General features: G+C 40.9%; 2 non-coding genes across 2 annotated transcripts; both read right to left on the bottom strand.

Annotated features, from left to right (window-relative positions):
• Positions 1 to 1,265: 1,265 nt before the first annotated feature.
• On the bottom strand, positions 1,266 to 1,429 carry LOC133453220 (U1 spliceosomal RNA). The gene has a single exon (XR_009783341.1). It is a non-coding gene; the product is annotated as a U1 spliceosomal RNA (small nuclear RNA).
• A 1,318-nt stretch (positions 1,430 to 2,747) lies between these two features.
• On the bottom strand, positions 2,748 to 2,938 carry LOC133453187 (U2 spliceosomal RNA). The gene has a single exon (XR_009783312.1). It is a non-coding gene; the product is annotated as a U2 spliceosomal RNA (small nuclear RNA).
• Positions 2,939 to 12,287: the final 9,349 nt, after the last annotated feature.

Here is a 12,287-nt window from a genome sequence, read left to right as displayed (position 1 = left end):
CGTGTTCGGTTCGGAACGGAGGCGTACCGAACAAGTTTCCACACGGACATATTAAGTAGAGGACCGCACGTTGTGGAGCAGAGCGCTGCTGCAGCTGCACATGCAGTTGCGCTCACACCGAGAAAGTATTAAGAAAAAAGCACTAACTAATGAAGAACTAAAGAGTTAAGCACATAATTGTGACAAGTCCAGTGTTTCCCCTACCATCGAGACCCCCCGCCAGGCCTAAAAAAAAAAAACAATGATCATTTACGTTTATGAGCGCCTCTGCAGAGCTGTTCTGCAACGTGAGTCAACCTGCTTCGTTGCCTAGTAAAGCCTGAATTATGGTTCGGCGTTAAATCGACGTAGAGCCTACGCCGTAGGGTACGCAGAGACGTGCACCGTACGGCCGCTCGCTGCGTACCCTACGCCGTAGGATCTGCGTTGGTGTAACGCGGAACCATGAATCAGCCTTAACGATGCGAGTACCGCTGCTGAGAGCGCGGGCATATTATTATACATTATGGGATGTATAAAGTTTGTAGCCAGCCAACTATGGCTGGCGCCGGCCAAAAAAAGAAAAAAAATATCACGGGCGACAGACAACATTATATAAAGAAATGTTTCTGCCAGGTACGTGTTTGTGTTTGCATGTGACGCTGCAGGGAAGCATGAAGGAAAACACAGCCCGACCACCATGCATCCGCGGGGTCCTAGCCCCGGCACACATAGAGCCAATGTTATTTTGTGTGTGTGTAATAAACAACTAGCACGTTTATATTTTGCATTTTGTTTTCTTACTGTACCGAAAATGAACCGAACCGTGACCTCCAAACCGAGGTACTTACCGAACCGAGATTTTTGTGTACCGTTACACCCCTAATGTATATATATATATATATATATATATATATATATATATATATATATATATATATTTATAGTAACTCATATACTGCTAATACCATTACTTCTTTTAATATTGTTTATACTGCTAAAAATACTATGGTTCCATATCTACATATTTAGAAAAATCTGTTGCACCAACTACGCCAAAACAAATTCCTTTTATATCCAGTTACGTACTTGGCAAAAAACATTTTTCTGATTCTGATATATACTCTTTCACATTACAGCCAATGTACTTCATGAGCACAAAAGATAATTACAAGCTTTAAGTAAGAAACTATGTAACAGTTAACTATAAGAGGTACTGTATTGACCATCTATGGAACAATGTTATCACTTAAATAGACAGTTAGATTTTCATTGAACAGTTAGATCAGGGGAGAGCGCGAACGCAGTCCCCCACTACCAGAAATTATGCAGTCGAGATTCCCACATTTGAGGAATTCGCAAAGGTCAGCACAGCCGAAGTGCAATGGCTTAGCCTCGCCTTGGGTGAACCACCTTCTTGATCATGGTGTCTCCCCTGCCAGGTAAGTATGAGTTGTACACGTCACGGCTGGGGGAGTCTTTCACACACACACCAAACTCACTGACGGTGTCAACAATATAAACTAACTAAACCACAGGATACAAGGACTGGAACACTACATTATTTTAGTAAAAACAAGGAATTTGTGCTAAAAGGTGACAATTGACGATGTTTTGATTATAAAAAATAAAAAACAAACAGAAAACGGGTATTTCCCATAATGCATTGCTGAATCTACTAAGCAGCAGATAAAGAAATATCAGAGTTCCTCAGATTATCCCCCCACAGATGACCCACAACCCAACAAGAGGTTCAAGTGACACAAAACGGAACTAAACTGAAGATATACATTCTTTGATTCAAGTGTGATTTTAAAAGAGGTGTATAAAACATACAAATCCGAGGTCTGTTTCTGCTCACAGTGCAGCTACTTCCTGTTTCTTTGTTCACCAGTGGTAGGAAGCTGCATGTCCTGCTTTTGCCACCTATTGATCTGGAGAGTGAACAACTCGGGCTGATTTATAATGGGATTTTAAGATGTTTTAATGCAGTTCAAAACCACAAGTAGATGTTCCTATTAATCTGGTTACTGAACCTATGTTCTTAAGGCTGAATTATACTTCTGCGTCAAAACGACGCCGTGTCTACGGCGTGTGGTTTTTGGACACGCAGAGGACACGCCGTCACATGCGCCGTCAGTGACGTGCACCTCCCGAAAATTGTAACTACGCGTCGAGGAGACGCCGTCCACACGCAGACCGAGAGGGCTGTGATTGGTTCGTTTGAAAGCGAAGCATTTCCGGTTTCCGGTTTGAATCAGTAGTGAACTTCCAGGGCTTTTTTCTTCGTTTATATGTGATTTTTTTTGTTTTTGTTTTTTGCACAATAGTTGTCCTTATTTCTTTGATTTACTGTGACCGGAAAAAGTCGGATAAACCATTCAGAAAAAGATCGCTAACTAGTGGCCGCGGGGGGGTACTGCACCGCGACCAAACGGAGAGACGGAGAAGTCTGAACGATTCGTGACGGCACCACGGGTGCGCCGTGTGCTCTGCGTGTGTGTGACGCAGAAGTATACCCGCACCTTTACACGTAAAGAAAACCCCGTTCTGCTGTTCACCAGGCTTTAAAACCACTTAGCGCTATGTCGCCCTCTAGTGGAGAAAAGACTGAACTGCAGAACCCAACCAACATGGAATAAACATCCATCCACTCATGTTCTACACCAGTGTCACAATTTCTACTTCAGCTACTACCCGGAACAAAACCACGCGAAATTAAAGTAAACCTTTTAGCTTGCCATATATCTTAATATTGAACATGTCAGGAGGAGTGCACCGTTCCTGGAGATACTGCAATACCAGGTCGATGCGTGGAGTGGACGGAGCAAGCCCCTATTCCATCTCCCTGTTCCAAAAATCAATTTAATATATGGTCCCCGGGTAGGGGACGTATCAGATATTAAACTGATAAGAACAGATACTACACTTGATCTTAGCCAAAAGGCCGAGAAGCGATACCCACAATGGGTTGAAGTAGGGGTGGGCGATATGACCTAAAATTAATATCACGGTATTTTTCATCTTTTGAACGGTGACGGTATAATATCACGGTATTTTTTGGTACGTTTTGGGAGGAGTAGCCTGTCCTTTATGTGAATAAGGTTAATATTTTTATAATATAATAAGTAAATGGTAGTATCCTTATCAAAAAGAGACATGGGAGAGTATTATGCATTCTCAACATATTTATTTGGCAAAAAACCTAAAGATCTTATATATCAGGGCTCCAGACTGCGACCAAATGCTCGCATTTTGCGACCAAAATTTGAGTATGTGCGACTGAATTTCATGTCCACTCGCACACGTGCGACCAGTAAATTTGCCAGTGTTTTTTTTTTTTTTTTTTTTTTTTTTTTTTTTTTTACACATCAAGGCTGACTTATGGTTCCGCGTTACACCAACGCAGAGCATACGCCGTAGGGTACGCGGCGACACGCACCGTACTGAGCGCGTCGCCGCGTACCCTACGCCGTAGGCCACGCCGTACCCTACGGCGAGGCTCTGCGTCGATTTAACGCGGAACCATAATTCAGGAACGTGGAAGGGGCGCATCAATGAACCCGCATATTTGCAGGCCAATGAGTGTGAAAGGGGATGAGTCGGGGGAGGGGCCTACCTACAACCAAAACATAATTAAGTGCGCGCATGGACTTGTAGTCGAGAGGAGAGCTGCCGCGTTTGAACAATGAAGCGAACAATTCACTCGTTTTTCCGCCCTGCTGCTAGTGTGCCAGTGCAAACGGCAAAGCCACAGTCTAACGATGATTCAGAGGCACAGGCTACATCCGCAAAAAAGTCTCGAACTCACTCATTTCGACAGGACTGGCTGCGAGAATTCTCCTGGTTGAGGTACTGTAAGGAGACGAACACCATGAACTGCGAGTGTTGCAGTCGCTTCCCCAAAGCTGCGGGGAACACGAAGTTTGCCGACAGTGAAGGCACTTCGCAGTTTAAACACGATAGCATCATCAAACACAATCAAAGCCTCAAGCATAGAGTATGCCGAGATATGCTAATAAATGAAAAAGCAACCCCACTGTCGGCTGCTTTTAGAAGGCAAGAGGCTGTAAATCATGCCGCAGATGAGGCAGAAATGATACTGAAATTTAACACGGCCTACTATGTTGCTAGGGAGGAATTATCCTTCACTAAATTTAAAAGCGAGCTCGAACTTCAGAGGAAGAATGGAGTAAAACTTAACGAAACATACAGCAATGACACTGCATGCGCACAATTTGTTGGCGTTATAGCGGATACACTGAAGGGGAAGACGCATGCAAAGATAAAAGATGCTCCGTATCTATCAATTATGATAGATGGGGACACGGACGTCTCCACTAAGGAATGCGAAATTATATACGCAAGGATCCTTCAGGAAGGGAGACCCAGGAACATTTTGATCGGCCACATTGAAGTCAAACACGCACATGCACAAGGTATGTTGAAATTCAAATTATGTTTAGATCTGTCCCTAGCTTCTAACTGTCTTACTTTGAATATGTCTGTAGTTTAATAATCACTTATGCCATAATGATCAGCTGCGAGGTTTGAGGAGGAAAGTGGAATTAAACTGTTCAGATTAGGGCTGAAACGATTCTTTGAATAATTCGATTACAACAAATTATCGAGGATTTTTTTCTGCCTCGAGGAATTGTTTAATTTATTTATTTATTTATTTATTTATTTATTTATTTATTTCGTTTAATTTCACCAGCTCAAAGCAGGTATTACGCCCGGACGTCATTTAATGCGACACAACGCACTGCGCCGTGCACATAAAGTTAGAAGAAAGAGATGGTTTTAGTAACATCATGCTCGGGCAATGAGTCTGCAATGGCCCAGACGGGAGACACATGTAGCTCAGTGCTTAACTTTTATTTTTAATCCACTCTATATTCTTCTGGTTGTTCCCCTAAAGCCTGAATTATGGTTCCGCCTTAAATCGACGCAGAGCTTACGCCGTAGCCTACGGCGTAGGCTCTGCGTTGTTGTAACGCGGAACCATAAATCAGCCTTCACCCGGTACATACATAGGTTTCTCTAAACATCTGTCCCCGCTACAGTTTTAACTAAAAGAAAATGTGCTCCAATACAGCAGGTCTCATAATTTTATTTTGAACACTGCCAAAACTCTAACTTAAAACGTAACTACAACTTAAAATTTGCTTGACACAAATGAAAGTTAAAGTTTAACACGTGGGAAAAACACCTAACCTTTTAAGTGATGTGTGTTATCAGGTGTAATGGCATTTTTAGATTAGAAATAAGAATATTTCTTGGTAAGATCCTTAGTTTTTTGAGTGAATCAGTGAATTTGGTCAACTGGTGTAAGTTCAGGGTTTTTAAATGCACAGCCATGAACCTGCTGTATTATATAATTTAGTCTTAGTGATGCCAATTAACATCTAACATCTTATGTATATTTATAATCGCTATTTAACTAAACAAAAATATGTTTTATCCGATTAATCGATGGAATTTTCAGTAGAATACTCGATTACTAAAATATTCGATAGCTGCATCCCTAGTTCAGATAACTGGTGTTTATGTCCAGTGAATGTAATATAGATTAATGTTATTCCATAGTCATAACATGTGCTTTCATTTTAAGGTGTATATGATGCCACCAAAGAGGCCTTCCAGCATCTAGGGACAGACACAGAGTGGCTAGAGAAGACAGTTGCCATGGGGGCTGATGGTGCAGCTGTCAATCTTGGGCACAAAGGAGGGGTCATAGCCCTCCTCCAAGCTGAGGCAGGGGCTTACATTGTCCCATTTCATTGCATGCCACATAGGTAGGTTAAATGTGAACTTTCAGGATAAAAGTAGGGTAGTAGCCTTAACAATGCATCTTTACATTTAAGTTCTATTCATTGTAATTGTAGATTGGAGCTGGCAATGCTATCTGTGCAAAGGAAAGATTCCATGGTGGATCATGTCTACAATCTCCTCAACATGGTTTGGAAGACATACCACTACAGCTGCAAATCTATGAGAGAACTACGTGCACTTGGAGAGGAGTTGGGTGTGCGTGTCAATGTACCAGGCCGTGTCAGTGGGACACGCTGGCTTCCACATGTGAACCGGGCCCTGCAAACCTTGCTGAAACCTGGAGGAAAGGATAAACAACTGCAGAACCCTGGCCAGTTCACAGCAGTTTATTACCACATGGATCATTTGACTGCATCATCCACCAATACTGATATTGCTGGGAGAGCAAGGAAGGTCTGTATTTAATTTAAAAATGATTTCATATTTGTGAGGCATACAAATAACTGATATGGTGGTTAGTGGTTACTAATTGAGTATGTCTTGCAGATCAAGAAGATGATGGAAGATGGAAGCTTTGTGGGTTTCTGTCACTTCTTGGCTGACTTGTTTGAGGCCATAAGCAAATTCAGCCTTCTTCTCCAAAGAAATGATGTTATTTTGCCTCAGGTAATATAGTTAAAACAGAGAAGGCTACAACTAATTTGAATCAAGGCATATGTAGCTTTTCCCCTTTATGTTTTTCACAAGGAAAATGTATTACAGGCTATAAATGGGATTGAAAATCTCATTGCAACTATTGAGGCCATGTCGGTGAGATGCAAGCCAGGTGGTAGGCTGGCAGAATTACTTGCAGACCTTCAGGCCCAGAGAAGACAACAAGAAGATGAGGGTGAGACTCACCCTTCCTACAAGTATCAGGTGAGCAGGTTATTTTAAAAGTCAATTTTAGATTTGGAGTTGATCTTTTTTTATTATTCTTGTCTAAATGTTGAATGCTGTGTGTACTCAGGGGATCCCCATCAAAGGTGAAATTGCTGGGCTGGCAAATGAAGGACTCTCCATGGCAAGCACCCCTAAGCTGCAACAAGCAGTGAGAGCAACCATTGACTGCACTGTGCTTCATTTGAAGCAAAGATTCAGCAGTCTGCTTTGTAAGTGAAAACACAGAATTACATATTTCAAAAATCTTTGAAGCTATCATTTTTATACAGTCATTTTTCTGTTCATCTCAACTCTCAACTGTTTTTCTATTCCTTGATAGATGAAGACTCTGCAGCAGCACCAGCGAAGGCAGTGAAATCACTCAAAATATTCAGCCATGATTCCTGGCCAGAACAGAGGGATAAGTTAACAGACTATGGTACAGAGGAGCTGGACTTTCTGCTGGATCACTACTCATCTGTCTTAACAAGGTTATTGACTATAAAAACTATAAGAAAGCAACATTTCAAACATAAACTTTGAGCTTTAACCTAGATTGTTTGGTCAGTTTTTTTCATTTTACTCTTTTCAGAAATGGCTGTGATTCCACTCTGGCGAGAGAGGAGTTTCAATCCATGAAGACATTCATCTTCAGGAACTACATGGACAAGTCCTACCACTCCCTATGGGAGATGATGTTAACAAAGTTACCTTTCTCTTCTGATTACAAGGTAACACCATTATGATCATATTCTTGTTAATTTAGTTAGAAATTATTACTTTTTGATTAAATAAAATCTACACTAATTATCCATTCTTTGTAGAACATCCTTCATCTGGTGCACATTATGCTGGTCCTCCCGGTCTCCTCTGCAGTGTGTGAAAGGGGATTTTCTGCCCAGAAGAGGATTAAATCTGATGTCAGGGGGTCCCTACATGTAGACACTGTAGAGGACCTGATTAGAATCAGCATGGAGGGGCCTAGTCTAAAAGACTTTGATGCCAGGGAATCTGTTCAAGCATGGTTCAGTTCAGGTAAAAGGTCTAGGAGGCCCAATTACAAGGGCTGGCCCTCTGAGCCTCCTTGCGGAACCCAGGAGGAGCTGCTTTAAGTAACACAAGTAGGGAAATGTTATTGGCCAGTACCCCCAATATTTGTTCATTTGTTAAGTACTGTGTTTAACCGTTAAATTCATGGCTGAAAGGTTACTAAGCACTTTGTTACCAAGCACTTTTTGTATGTTTTGCACTTCATGTATGTTTTTTTTATATATAATGACAGCAATGGTGCTGTCAGTTTACTTTATGTTGCGGCATCTTTAAAAGTGCACAATAAAATATAACACTGCATTTGAACCAGCGCATTGTGGTAATTCATTAATCTATTATGAAATACGTATTACTAATACACTGAAATGTAGTAGAAATGTAAAAATTTGGTTAGCGTGTCGATAAACGATGTGCGCTCCTAAAATTTCTGATTGTGCCCCTAAAAATTTTCAGTTAGGGGCTACTGTGCTCCTAGTGAAAAAAGTTAGTCTGGAGCCCTGTATATATATATATATTTTTTTTTTTTTATTATATTATATTTTAAATATTTTGTAAACCTGTCTTAAAATCTAATACTGGACCTCGGTTGGGCTGGTTGGACAGCGGGTGGTGGAAAATTTCCCTTAATTTTAAATCCAAAACTTGACAGGTATGCCATGAGTATTCATATACAGTAATCCCTTGTTTTTCGAGAGGGTTACGTTCCAAAAAGAACCCGTGATAAGTGATATTCACATAGTAACAACCCTTTTTTTTATAATTATTATACAAAGCTTCAAAGAGCGGAGTTCAGCACCGCCTCGCACGTATTTCCCTGCTCTTCTGATGCCGCTGCATCCCGACTCGTGCTGTAGCGTCTTTTTCTTCTAAAGCCCGCGGTGCAGGTGTGTTTTTTCGAGAGAAGAACATGGTTATGGGTATTTTTTTGTCACTCTTTTTTTCTTCTGGGCAAAAAGATTCTTTTAAACCGACATTCATTCATTTTTTCTCCATCTTGAAGTTCGTGGTTCGGTGATTCGTATTCCGGCAGGTTGAAACAGCGCTCTGCGCTCCGCTGCCGTCAAAGACCCGCCCCGCTCTACTTCTGATTGGCTAGTGTTAGTTTGGTTGAGCGCCAGAGCTGCTTTCCTCTCATTCCATTGGTAGACGAACTCGGTTGACTCAGACTTTTTTTTCTCTCTCAAACCTTTTTTTTTTTTTTTTTAAAAAGCAGTCAAACTCGCACGCCGAGGAAAAAAACTCCGTACGTCGGAGATCTGGCACGGTGCCGGAATACTTTAAGCCCTGCATTTCTTACTACTCTTGTCGTAAGGTGTAGCAGCAGTAAACGATGCCTGCAGTGAAAGCTGTGTAGTCTTGGGACCGCTGCTGCACCAGCGGAGCACCAGCGTTCGTTTTGGCCCGGGTTGCCTCTTCATATTCACGGGCGTGCGTGTTTTTTAAGTGATGAAACAGGTTGCTTGTGTTTCCACCTCTTGCTGTCACAACACGGCAGCAAAGCTTGCAAATCACCGACGTTTTTAATGCCTTATTTAGGCTTATTATTTTATAATTGATTTATTACGGTATTGACGGTATTGCAAAATCCATGTCGTGGCGCAGTGTAGGGCTGAACGATATACCGTTATCGTATCTATATCGAGATATGAACATTCAAGACATTAATAACGGAAAAGCAACGATATAAACGATATATTTCCGCTTGCCCTGCTTGTACAGCGCAAGCAGTCTCCATAAACATTACTTTTAAGATTGCTCTTGAACGCACCACTACGGCCAGCCAACCACAAAGCTTATTTCATGCTTGCTGTTGATCGACAGCTGAAGCCAACCAATGACAAACATAGGAGGGAGGGAGACGGGAGACACACACAGCCACACGCACAGGAGAGCGGAGAAGAGCGGAGAAATCCAAACGGAAGAAAAGAGACGAGTGCGGACGATAATGCGGCCGGTGGCAGTGCAGAATCTAATTTTGTGCCAAAACATAAATCATCCTCCATTATTTGGAGGTATTTTGGATTTAGAAAGGATGATGTCGACGACCAGAGCGAGGTGTTGTGCAAGTCGTGCTTGGTGAAAATTGCGACGTGTCCATCAGTTTATAAAAACGAGAAATAAACCAAAATAATCCGTTCCCCATCTTTTGTTTTGATAATAAAAAATTAATTGATGTGTTTGAAAATCGAAATTGGGAATTAAAACAGCGAGTGGAAAACTCTTTTCTCTATTTCCTATTCGTTGGAGGATACTGAAAAACAAGGATTGGACAAATGGGGGGATTGCACATGCGCAGTAATAAATTAAGAAAGTTGTTTCTGGTTCTTTTGTTGATCAGATTGAAAGTTAACATTTTTAGATATTTAAATGTTGAAACAGAAAATAAATCAAATATGAAACCTGGGAGTGAAACATGAGTTTAATCTGTAATCTGTCTTCACTCCGTCATGAAACTGCAGTGATGTTGTGACAGTCCGTTCAGCTGCAGCGTCCAATCAATAACATGTACTGAACTCTAACTCTAACTGCATTGGTTATTTATCGTTAAAGCGGAGCTACAGTAAAATATTTTGATTATTATTTATTATTGAGTGACTTTATGTTAATGTTGATGACTGGCAGTGAGTTCTAATCAATAAAACTGCACTCTTTTGATTTCTGATGTTTTTATTTTTCTGAAAAATGCTTGGTTTTCACCGAACCGAAGTCATATCGTATCGTATCGATATCGAGATATCTGGCATGAATATCGAGATATGAAATTTTGTCCATATCGTTCAGCCCTAGCGCAGTGTCACACTGGTGATGACTATGACACCGGTGTACCGCCCACCCCTAGGTTGAAGGAAACCTCCCCATTCCCGGCACCCTCCTTTAAACTCATGGTTTAAAGAAAAAAAAAAAGAATTACATTTTTTTTTCAGATTAGATGAATAACAGTGATTACCACAAATCTAAATCCTGTAAAACGATTTTTTTAGTGTCTTTCGGCAAATTAAGTGAATTTAAATCCACAAACAGCCTGAAGTCTCTTGTCTAGAAAAACAGATTTCCTCACATTTAGGCTTAAATATACATCACACTTGTGTCTTAACTTTAATGCCGTTTATAGTGCATGTATGTTATGTCTTTGAGCTATAATATGATATATGTTATAATTTATAACATTAATTTATGCCGCCGAGATTAAAACTATTTCTTCGACGCTCCCTCAAAACAAACAGAGCTCTTCCTGCGACATCTAGCGGAAGGGAGGATAAACTACACACTAATTCAACTGCAAATTACCTTTGGAAGGTTAATTACATAAAGAAAAACAGCAATATAATGCAACGCATACCAAATTAAAGACTTGTTTAAACTTTTGTTTAAGGTTAGTCAGTATACAAACATTTAAAACAAACAAAAAAAAACTGTTTTTATTTAATGAGGAGGCAATAGTGTTAGTAAGGTCATCTTATGGGATATTTGGCAAATCTGGGAACTAAATCGTTACCAAGAAATCTCTTCACCAATGTGTTTCTAAAAGGTGTCTAATAGGCGTCTGGGCGTCCACATCACTGCAGACCTCTCCTGGTCTGTCAACACCACTGCACTGGTGAAGAAGGCTCAGCAGCGGCTGCACTTCCTGAGGGTGCTCAGGAAGGTGAACTTGAACACGCAGCTGCTGGTGGCCTTCTACCGGTCAACCATTGAGAGCCTGCTGACCCATGCCGTGACAGTGTGGCACTCCAGCTGCACGGAGGCAGACAGGAAGAGGCTGCAGAGGGTGGCAAACACAGCACGGAAGATCATCGGCTGCCCTCTGCCCTCTCTGCCCTCCCTGTCTGACATCTACAGCTCCCGCTGCCTCAACAGGGCAAGGAACATTTTAAAGGACAACACCCACCCCGGTTTCCACCTTTTTGACCTGTTGCCCTCTGGTAGGCGCTTCAGGTCCTTACGATCCCGAACCAACAGACTCAGGGACAGCTTCTTCCCCAAAGCTGTGAACTTTTTGAACTCATAAGCTACCTCACACTGTGCAATATCATCGTATTATTATATTATCTATGTATGTGCAATACTCTTCCATCCTTTCAGTGCAATATTCTTCCACCCATCCAAGTGCAATATTCCTCCACCCATTCATGTACATTTTTATTTTATTCTCCCATTCACTCTTTCCTTATAGTGTATATATATATATATATATATATATATATATATATATATATATATATATTTATGTTTACTTTTTGTTCATTTTTGTGGTGTACAGTTTACTTGTTTATATAGTCTTGCATTTGTTTTGCACTTTTACGGAGCTGCTGCCTAATTCCATTTTAGAAATATAATGATAATAAAGGCTTTCTATTCTATTCTCTTCTATAACATGTCCTAAAAAGTTGAAATTCAACTCCTGGGGGAAACTTTGTAAAAAATTGCACAAAGTTGGGCTACCAATAACCAATTTTTCGAAAATTTGAAAATGCTTAATTTGGCCTTAAATAAATTGCGAGGGATCAAACTAGGGGTTTTTCAATATTCTGAGTTCATTGCAAGTATTTATTTTTCACTAC

The sequence above is a fragment of the Cololabis saira genome, chromosome 10, assembly GCF_033807715.1.
Source record: "Cololabis saira isolate AMF1-May2022 chromosome 10, fColSai1.1, whole genome shotgun sequence".
In the NCBI taxonomy this organism is placed as follows: Eukaryota; Metazoa; Chordata; class Actinopteri; order Beloniformes; family Belonidae; genus Cololabis; species Cololabis saira.
The sequence above is the reverse complement of the archived record's forward strand: the minus strand, read 5'-3'. Positions and strand labels throughout refer to the sequence as shown.